This window comes from Scyliorhinus torazame, chromosome 1 (genome assembly GCF_047496885.1).
Source record: "Scyliorhinus torazame isolate Kashiwa2021f chromosome 1, sScyTor2.1, whole genome shotgun sequence".
Taxonomy (NCBI): Eukaryota; Metazoa; Chordata; class Chondrichthyes; order Carcharhiniformes; family Scyliorhinidae; genus Scyliorhinus; species Scyliorhinus torazame.
In genome coordinates this window covers 398,615,187-398,625,601 of record NC_092707.1, presented here as the reverse complement: position 1 = coordinate 398,625,601, position 10,415 = coordinate 398,615,187, and the positions used below count along the sequence as shown (strand labels likewise).

General features: G+C 51.4%; 1 long non-coding RNA gene across 1 annotated transcript in view; it reads left to right on the top strand.

Moving 5' to 3' along the window:
• The first annotated feature begins 253 nt into the window (after positions 1 to 253).
• Positions 254 to 10,415, top strand: part of LOC140410307 (uncharacterized) — a 40,574-nt gene continuing 30,412 nt past the window's right edge. Inside the window, exon 1 of the long non-coding RNA XR_011940616.1 lies at positions 254 to 386. This is a non-coding gene — a long non-coding RNA (uncharacterized lncRNA). The remainder of the gene's footprint in view (positions 387 to 10,415) is intronic.

Sequence of the window (10,415 nt, the reverse complement as noted above, 5' to 3'; positions counted from 1 at the left end):
AACCTTTGCCACTCGAGGCTAATTAACGAGATAATATTAGCCAATGTGTGCAATTGAGTCGAACTGTAATTGCACATGTCATTGAAACTGACAACAAAGCACGGTCTTGATAGGGCCGTTCAGGCGTGGATTGTTAATTGAGATGGAGTGAGAAGTTACTTTATGTTTTCCGGAGATGGGGAAGGGAGTGGTGGCAGGGTGGGGGGGGGGCGGTTTGCGGAGGAGAGGCTGTGAGTTTGGCTGCGGCTGTGATCTGCCATTTCGCAGTTGCGGTTGGGCAGCAGGTGTTTTCTGCTCAAGGCTTTCAGACTCTTCAGGAAAGAAATGGGCAGCGTGTCATCTGTGGGCCGCCCGCTGCTCTGGAACAAAGCGAGACAACAAGATTGGTATGCAGTGCGGTGGCGAGCAGCCCCTGGACTCCCTGCGCGGAGGAGTCAAACAATGCCCGCTGATCACACGCGCGATCAGCACATTGCAGCTGCTGGCAGCAGAGGGCTGTGGGGTCGATGTGGACTCCGGTAGGCAGAGGCTGGCATTCTCAGGCAGGCCTTTCAAAGCCCGCGCTGGAAGCGAGCACAGCTGGTAAAAGTGCGAGGCCCGCCTGCTGCCAAGGGGATGAAGGGGGCAGAGGATCTGCGGGTGAAAGAGACTACAGTGACATGAATGGACTGGAGAAGCTGCGGCTGTTACCTTTAGAGAAGTGAGGATTGGAGAGGAGAATTGATAGAAGTGGACAAAATCATGAGGGCTCGGGGCAGAGTAGAGGGAGAGGAACAGTTCCCATTGGTGGAAGAATCGATACCCTGAGGACACCGAGTTAAGCTGATCAGAGGCGACACGAGGAAAGGTTTTTATTTTGCACGGCGAGTGGTTCGGATCTGGAATGCACTGTCTGAGAGTGTGCTGGAGGCAGATTCACACAGCGAGTGGTTAGGATCTGGAATGTACTGTCTGAGAGTGTGGTGGAGGTAGATTCACACAGCGAGTGGTTAGGATCTGGAATGCACTGTCTGAGAGTGTGGTGGAGGTAGATTCACACAGCGAGTGGTTAGGATCTGGAATGCACTTTCTGAGAGTGCAGTGGAGACAGATTCACACAGTGGTTAGGATCTGGAATGCACCGTCTGAGAGTGCGGCGGAGACAGATTCACACATCGAGTGGTTAGGATCTGGAATGCACTGTCTGAGAGTGTGGAGGAGACAGATTCACACAGCGAGTGGTTAGGATCTGGAATGTACTGTCTGAGAGTGCGGCGGAGACAGATTCACACATCGAGTGGTTAGGATCTGGAATGTACTGTCTGTGAGTGGTGGAGGCAGATTCACACAGCGAGTGGTTAGGATCTGGAATGCACTGTCTGAGAGTGTGGTGGAGGCAGATTCACACAGCGAGTGGTTAGGATCCGGAATACACTGTCTGAGAGTGCGGTGGTGACAGATTCACACAGCGAGTGGTTACGATCTGGAATGCACTTTCTGAGAGTGTGGTGGGGACAGATTCACACAGCGAGTGGTTATGATCTGGAATGCACTGTCTGAGAGTGTGGTGGAGATAGATTCACACAGCGAGTGGTTAGGATCTGGAATGTACTGTCTGAGAGTGTGGTGGAGACAGATTCACACAGCGAGTGGTTAGGATCTGGAATGTACTGTCTGAGAGTGTGGTGGGGCAGATTCACACAGCGAGTGGTTAGGATCTGGAATGCACTGTCTGTGAGTGTGGTGGAGGCAGATTCACACAGCGAGCGGTTAGGATCTCAAATACACTGACTGAGAGTGTGGTGGAGGCAGATTCACACAGCGAGTGGTTCGGATTTGGAATGTACTGTCTGTGAGTGTGGTAGAGGCAGCTTCACTCAGTGAGTGGTTCATATCTGGAATGTACTGTCTGTGAGTGTGGTGGAGGCAGATTCACACAGCGAGTGGTTAGGATCTGGAATGTACTGTCTGAGAGTGTGGTGTAGACAGATTCAGACAACGAGTGGTTAGGATCTGGAATGCACTGTCTGAGAGTGTGGTGGAGGCAGATCCACACAGCGAGTGGTTAGGATCTGGAATGTACTGTCTGAGAGTGTGGTGGAGACAGATTCACACATCGAGTGGTTAGGATCTGGAATGTACTGTCTGAGAGTGTGGTGGAGACAGATTCACACAGCGAGTGGTTAGGATCTGGAATGTACTGTCTGAGAGTGTGGTGGCGACAGATTCTCACAGCGAGTGGTTAGAATCTGGAATGTACTGTCTGAGAGTGTGGTGGAGGCAGATTCACATAGCGAGTGGTTAGGATCTGGAATGTACTTTCTGTGAGTGTGGTAGAGACAGATTCACACAGCGAGTGGTTAGGATCTGAAATGTACTGTCTGAGAGTGTGGTGGAGACAGATTCACACAGCGAGTGGTTAGGATCTGGAATGTACTTTCTGTGAGTGTGGTAGAGACAGATTCACACAGCGAGTGGTTAGGATCTGAAATGTACTGTCTGAGTGTGGTGGAGACAGATTCCACAGCGAGTGGTTAGGATCTGGAATGTACTGTCTGTGAGTGTGGTGGAGGCAGATTCACACAGCGAGTGGTTAGAGTCATGAATGTACTCTCTGAGAGTGTGGTGGAGGCAGATTCACACAGCGAGCGGTTAGGATCTCGAATACACTGTCTGAGAGTGTGGTGGAGGCAGATTCACACAGCGAGTGGTTCGGATTTGGAATGTACTGTCTGTGAGTGTGGTAGAGGCAGCTTCACTCAGTGAGTGGTTCATATCTGGAATGTACTGTCTGTGAGTGTGGTGGAGGCAGATTCACACAGCGAGTGGTTAGGATCTGGAATGTACTGTCTGAGAGTGAGGTGGAGACAGATTCACACAGTGAGTGGGTTAGTATCTGGAATGCACTGTCTGAGAGTCTGGTGGAGACAGATTCACACAGCGAGTGGTTAGGATCTGGAATGCACTGTCTGAGAGTGTGGTGGAGACAGATTCACACAGCGAGTGGTTAGGATCTGGAATGCACTGTCTGAGAGTGTGGTGGAGACAGATTCACACAGCGAGTGGTTAGGATTTGGAATGTACTGTCTGTGAGTGTGGTAGAGGCAGCTTCACTCAGTGAGTGGTTCATATCTGGAATGTACTGTCTGTGAGTGTGGTGGAGGCAGATTCACACAGCGAGTGGTTAGGATCTGGAATGTACTGTCTGAGAGTGTGGTGGAGACAGATTCACACAGTGAGTGGGTTAGTATCTGGAATGCACTGTCTGAGAGTCTGGTGGAGACAGATTCACACAGCGAGTGGTTAGGATCTGGAATGCACTGTCTGAGTGTGTGGTGGAGACAGATTCACACAGCGAGTGGTTAGGATCTGGAATGCACTGTTTGAGACTGTGGTGGAGGCAGTTTCACACAGCGAGTGGTTAGGATCTGGAATGCACTGTCTGAGAGTGTGGTGGAGACAGATTCACACAGCGAGTGGTTAGGATCTGGAATGCACTGTCTGAGAGTGTGGTGGAGACAGATTCACACAGCGAGTGGTTAGGATCTGGAATGCACTGTCTGAGAGTGTGGTGGAGACAGATTCACACAGCGAGTGGTTAGGATCTGGAATGTACTGTCTGAGAGTGTGGTGGAGACAGATTCACACAGCGAGTGGTTAGGATCTGGAATGTACTGTCTGAGAGTGTGGTGGAGACAGATTCACACAGCGAGTGGTTAGGATCAGGAATACACTGTTTGAAAGTGTGGTCGAGGCAGACTCACACAGCGAGTGGTTAGAATCTAGAATGTACTGAACAAAGAACAAAGAACAAAGAAAGGTACAGCACAGGAAAAGGCCCTTCGGCCCGCCAAGCCTGTGCCGACCATGCTGCCCATCTAAACTAAAATCCTCTACACTTCCTGGGTCCGTATCCCTCTATCCACATCCTATTCATGTATTTGCCAAGATGCCCCTTAAATGTCACTATCGTCCCTGCTTCCTCCGGTAGCGAGTTCCAGGCACCCACTACCCTCTGTGCAAAAAACTTGCCTCGTACTTCTCCTCTAAACCTTGCCCCTCGCACCTTAAACCTATGCCCCCTAGTCATTGACCCCTCTACCCTGGGAAAAAGCCTCTGACTATCCACTCTGTCTATGCCCCTCATAATATTGTAGACCTCTATCAGGTCGCCCCTCATCCACTGCCTGAGTGGTTAGGACCTGGAACGTACTCTGTGTGTGTGTGTGATGGAGACAGATTCACACAGCGAGTGGTTAGGATCTGGAAAGCACTGTCTGAGAGAGTGGTGGAGGCCGAATGGCCTTCCTTTGCACTGTCGGGATTCTATGACCTAGTTTGCGCTATAACCGCTCCAAGATCTAACACTATGATAGGTCGGTGTACATGATGCTGGGGCAGATTGATGTTGTGCAGTACTCCTGCAGACTGGGGCAGAGCCTGCAGTAAGGGACTGTACTCCGTTATGTCACTCCCCCCTCACCATCCTCCTCCTACAGCAATCCCCTTGCACCCAATGGTCTGGCACAGAAGTCTCATCTGTAACTGCTTACTTTCATTCTTACTGTGATGAAGCTTTGAGATCTTTAATTATGCTCACTAACGTTTCGGCCAGGAGTGAAAGTATGTCATTTTCATTCACCTCGACCCAGAATTTTATTCCGATTGACATTGTTAAATACTTCACTAATTTTTTTAAAAAGCATCCATTCACTATCTGCTAATATTTTTCAAGTGATTTTGGTCGTAGATTTCGTTGGGCATGTCACCTCTTTCTACCCCCACTGATTTAGCTCAAGTCTAATTTTAACTTCATCATGGGGGAAAAGGTATGTCGCCAAAACTTAACCAATTGCTGTTCTTAAGCGTCATTTTGTCTCCCGTTATAGAATGCTGGAGTGAATGCCAGGTCTAAACTTAGTGATGACCTCAGTGAGTAAGAGTTATCTTTCTGCCCATCAGCCCGACTCAAGAACCGAAACAGCATCAAGGGCTTGGCTGGCACAGGAATCAGAGGATCCCCACAGTGCAGAAGCAGGCCATTTGGCCCATCAAGTCTGCACCGGCTCTCCCAAAGAGCAACCCCACCTCGGCACCCGAGGTTGCAATTGAACCCAGGTCCCCGATGCTGTGAAGCAGCAGTGCTAACCACTGTGCCGCCATGCACAAACAAAACAACAACTGGTCTTTCTTATAAACTAGAGTAATTCACGTAAGGAAAGATGCCACGGCACCAAACGACTTGCAAGCTACATTGTGATCTGATAACGGAAAATGATTTCAGGTTGAAACAGAAAATGCTGGAAATACTAAGCGGGTCCGACAGGATCTGTGGAGAGAGGAATAGAGCTGCTGGGCTGTATTTTATGGCCTGCCGCCCAAAGGAACAAGGACTGCCCCGCTGTCATTCAGCTGCTCGCTTTGCCTGTGAATCGGCTGGAGGCAGGATTTCCACTCCGCAAGGTCAGGAAATCCTGCTTTAGATATCTGCCAGCCACTTGGATGACCAGCGGCACCGTGGGTCTCAGCAGCGCCAAGCGGGAATGGTGGCCACTGCTGGGACTACAGGCAGTCCCGAATGGAGATCATCGCTGGGACCGAAAACCAAGCAAAGTTGAGGGGGAATGGAGATAAGGAGAACTTTTTCACTGGGGTCAATCCGGCAGGCCTCGACAAGTGGGGTAAGGGTGTGAGATTCTGCATTTGAGAGGCCAGGGATGCAGGGGGGGGGATAAAAGGAGAAGGGTGATCTTGGGGAGGGGGTGTGCTTCCGATGGGCTGAGGAAATGAAATGAGATGAAAATCGCTCATTGTCACAAGTAGGCTTCAAATGAAGTTACTGTGAAAAGCCCCTAGTCGCCACATTCCGGCGCCTGTTCGGGAAGGCTGGTACGGGAATTGAATCCACGCTGCTGGCCTGCCTTGGTCTGCTTTCAAAGCCAGCGATTTAGCCCCTAGATATCCACAAAGGAGGTTGCCCCCACCCCCTCCTGGCCTGACACCAGTCCACGCATCTAAAGTTCCGAAGTTTCCCCACATGGCATGGGCCTCCCCCTGGCCTGAATAAAATAGCAGTGGACGTGGGATGAAGCCATTAATTAGCCACTTAAGGGCCTCAGTAGACCCAAGAGCGGACTGGCTCGCAATCCCCTTCACCACCACTCCGAGTTAGCAGTTTGATGTGACATCAATGAACACGAGACGAGCAGTGAACGTAACTGAGGCTTTAATAAACTACACTGAAATCCTCCTGGCCCTGGATCCCGAATTGGGGCAGCGGCGGAGACCAGCCACCTTTATACCAAGCCCGAGGGGAGGCGGAGCCAGCAGGCAGTGGTTTACCATATACTACAGTGGCAGTTTGCCACAACACACATATTATATACCACAGTGGTTCGGAGCCAGCAGGGACAAGCCCAGGCATGTAACAATACAACAGTACCATACAATACAGTGGTTTACCACATTCACCCCCTGTTAAAAAAGAGTCCAGCGGGGGTGAATTGGACTCAAAGATCAAGTCTGTCGGGGGCCTTGACCTTCCGCCGTGATCGCCTCAGTCCCGGCTGTGGTGTGGGCACCGGTGCCGAGACCTGTGCGTCCGGGAGCGTGTCGTCCTCTTCTTCATCCAATAGTTGAGTCGGTGGAGGGGGGGCGGTGTGCGGGCAGGGGTGGTGGTGATGGTCGCCGGTGGGCCTGCGGGTGCCAGATCTTGAGGTAGCTGGGTAGTGGTGGAGGGTGACGGTGTAGGATCGGGGGTGGTGGTGATGGGCGCTGGGGAACCTGCGGGTGCCAAATCCCGGAGGGAGACTGTGTCCTGTCGCCCGTCATGATGTGCCACGTAGGCATATTGTGGATTGGCATGGAGGAGCAAGACCTTCTCGACGAGGGGATCTGATTTATGACTCCTCGCATGCTTCCGGAGGAGGACGGGCGCTGGGACTGTCAGCCAGGAAGGCTAACATACGTTCGTGAAGGGTCTCGGTGGCAGTGCACAGGAGCAACCGGATGGAGTGGAGCACATTGGGGAGGACCTCCTGCCAGTGGGAGACTGGGAGACGTCTGGACCGTAGGGCCAGGAGGAAGGCCTTCCAGACCATCGCGTTCTCCCTCTCCACCTGTCTGTTGCCCCGGGGGTTGTAGCTGGTCGTCCTGCTAGAGGCGATGCCCTTGCTAAGCAGGAACTGATGCAAATCATCGCTCATGAAGGAGGAACCCCGGTCGCTGTGGATGTAGGTGGGGAAACCAAACAAGGTAAAGATACTGTGCAGGGCCTTGATGACGGTGGCAGAGGTCATGTCGGGGCATGGGATGGCAAAGGGGAATCTTGAGTATTCGTCAACAATGTTGAGGAAGTCCACGTTACGGTCAGTGGAGGGGAGGGGCCCTTTGAAGTCGATGCTGAGGCGCTCAAAGGGGCGAGAGGCCTTTACCAGGTGTGTTCTGTCTGGCCAATAGAAGTACGGTTTGCACTCCGCGCAGACCTGGCAGTCCCTGGTCACGGTCCTGACCTCCTCGATGGAGTAAGGCAGGTTGCGAGCCTTGACAAAATGAAAACAACGGGTGACCCCAGGGTGACAGAGGTCATTGTGGAGGGCCCGAAGTCGGTCTACTTGTGCGCTGCCACATGTACCATGGGATAGGGCATCTGGGGGCTCATTGAGCTTCCCCGGTCGGTACAAGATCTCGTATTTGTAGGTGGAGAGCTCGATCCTCCACCTCAGAATCTTGTCGTTCTTGATTTTGCCCCGCTGAGTATTGTTAAACACGAAGGCAACCAACCGTTGGTCAGTGAGGAGAGTGAATCGCCTGCCGGCCAGGTAATGCCTCCAACGTCGCACAGCTTCTACAATGGCTTGGGCTTCCTTTCCGGCAGAGTAGTGTCGAATTTCGGAGGCCTGAAGGGTGCGGGAGAAGAAAGCCACGGGCCTGCCCGCCTGGTTGAGGGTAGCGGCCAGAGCAAAGTCCGACGCATCGCTCTCCACCTGGAACGGAATGGACTCATCCACAGCGTGCATCGCGGCTTTGGCAATATCTGCCTTGATGCGGTTGAAAGCCAGGCGGCCTCAGCCGTCAGGGGATTTAATAAGTGGACGGGCCTTGCCGCATAATTAGGGACCCACTGGGCATAGTGAGAGAAGAACCCCAGGCATCTCTTCAGGGACTTGGGGCAGTGGGGAGGGGGTGTTCCATGAGGGGGCGCATGCGGTCGGGGTTGGGCCCTAGGACTCCTTTTTCCACAACGTAGCCAAGGATGGCTAGGCAGGTTATGCGGAAAACACATTTTTCCTTATTGTAGGTGAGGTTCAGGAGTTTAGCAATGTGGAGGAAGTGCCGGAGGTTTTCGTCATGGTCCTGCTGGTCATGGCCGCAGATGGTGACATTATCTAAGTACATGAACGTGGCCCGCAACCCGTACTGGTCAACCATTCGGTCCATTTCTCGTTGGAAGACCGAGACCCCATTGGTGACGCCAAAGGGAACCCTGAGGAAGTGGTAGAGGCAGCCATCTGCCTCGAAGGTAGTGTATTGGTGGTCCTCCGGGCGGATAGGGAGCTGGTGGTACGCGGACGTCAAGTCAACTGTGGAGAAGACTCGATACTGGCAATCTGGTTGACCATGTCAGATATGCGGAGGAGGGGGCACGCATCGAGCTGCGTGTACCGGTTGATGGTCTGACTGTAGTCAATGACCATCCAGTGCTTCTCCCCAGTCTTGACGACCACCACTTGGGCTCTCCTGGGGCTGGTACTATCCTCAATGATCCCCTCTCGTAGAAGTCGCTGGACCTCCGACCTGATAAAGGCCCTGTCCCGGGCACTGTATCTTCTGCTCCTAGTGGCGACAGGCTTACAGTCCGGGGTGAGGTTAGCAAAGAGCTTAAGGGTCGCGAGGCTGCAGACGGTGAGGGGGGCAAGGGTCCACCAAACTTTAAAGGAAGGCTTTGGAGGTGGCATTGGAAGTCGAGGCTCAGTAATGTTTCATGAATTCATCTTAGATGTTTAGTTTATTAAATTGATGTGCCATCAATGAACGCAAGACGAGCAGTGAACATAACTGAGGCTTTAATAAACTAAACAGAAAGCTCTTGGCCTCGGATCCCGAACGGGGGCAGCGGCGGAGACCAGCCACCTTTATACCGAGCCCGAGGGGAGGCGGAGCCAGCAGGCAGTGGTTTACCACATTACATATAATACAGTGGCAGTTTACCACAATACACATATTATATACTACAGTGGTTCGGAGCCAGCAGGGACAAGCCCAGGCCTGTAGCAATACAACAATACAATACAATACAGTGGTTTACCACAGAGCTGTAGGGTAGGCAGCGGAAAGGCAACCTGCTGGATTTTACATGCACACAACCCCAAGACCCCCTTCAAGTGAGAAGGGGAAAAACATTTCAGGCTTTTCATCAGATTGTGTTTAAAGAGTTGGTTCTTTCAAAGGTTAAAAATTAGCATTAAAACAATAGCTGAACATAATCGAGAGAAAAATATCCTCCAGTCAACTGACCTTTTTTTGATTCTTTGAATAGCAGTGCTAATTGCCCATCCCTGGGGCATTAACACTCAACCACGGAAGAGGACTGGAGTCACATGTCTCCTGGGCCAGAGGCGACAGGCTTCTTTCCCCTGAATGACATGAGTGAAGCAATTGGTTTCTTTTGCAACAATTCAGCAGTTTTCAAGGTTATTTTTGTGGTGCCTGCCCACAGGTTATCGCATATGTTGACTTTTGTTCCTCAGTTTGCAAAACGGCAGGATTTTAACTCACAACATCTTGAGTTGTTGCTGGATTCAGACGGTTAGCACGGTGGTTAGCACTGTTGCTTCTCAGCGCCAGGGACCCGGCTTGGGTGACTGTCTGTGCGGAGTCTGCACATTCTCCCCGTGTCTGCGTGGGTTTCCTCCGGGCGCTCCGGTTTCCTCCCACAAGTCCCGAAAGATGTGCTTGTTAGGTGAATTGGACATTCTGAATTCTCCCTCCGTGTACCAAAACAGTCGCCGGAATATGGCGACTAGGGGATTTTCACAGTAACTTCATTGCAGTGTTAATGTAAGTCTACTTGTGATAATAATAAAGATTATTATTAACTTGCGCATCTATTTTTCTCAGTTTGTTTTTCCAGGCTGCATTTCCTTAATTCGCAGGCCTGGCACCTTGCTCTTTAAATTCTTCTCCAATTTTTGCTGCCTTCCTCTGCTACCATTAATCACATTGATAATGTAGAGTTGGCACAGTGCATGTTAAGGCTGTCACTCTCGGAGTAAACAGCTGAGCTTCCTAGAATTCCATGTCTGGCAGCAGGAGTCTGCAGACATCTGTGGATTCTCCTTCTGGAACAGTTAGAAGCAATTTTAATCTTACTTTTCCAGTGAATATCGCATGGGCAGTCAAAATCATCTGGACAATGTTACGTTCTTCTATTAATC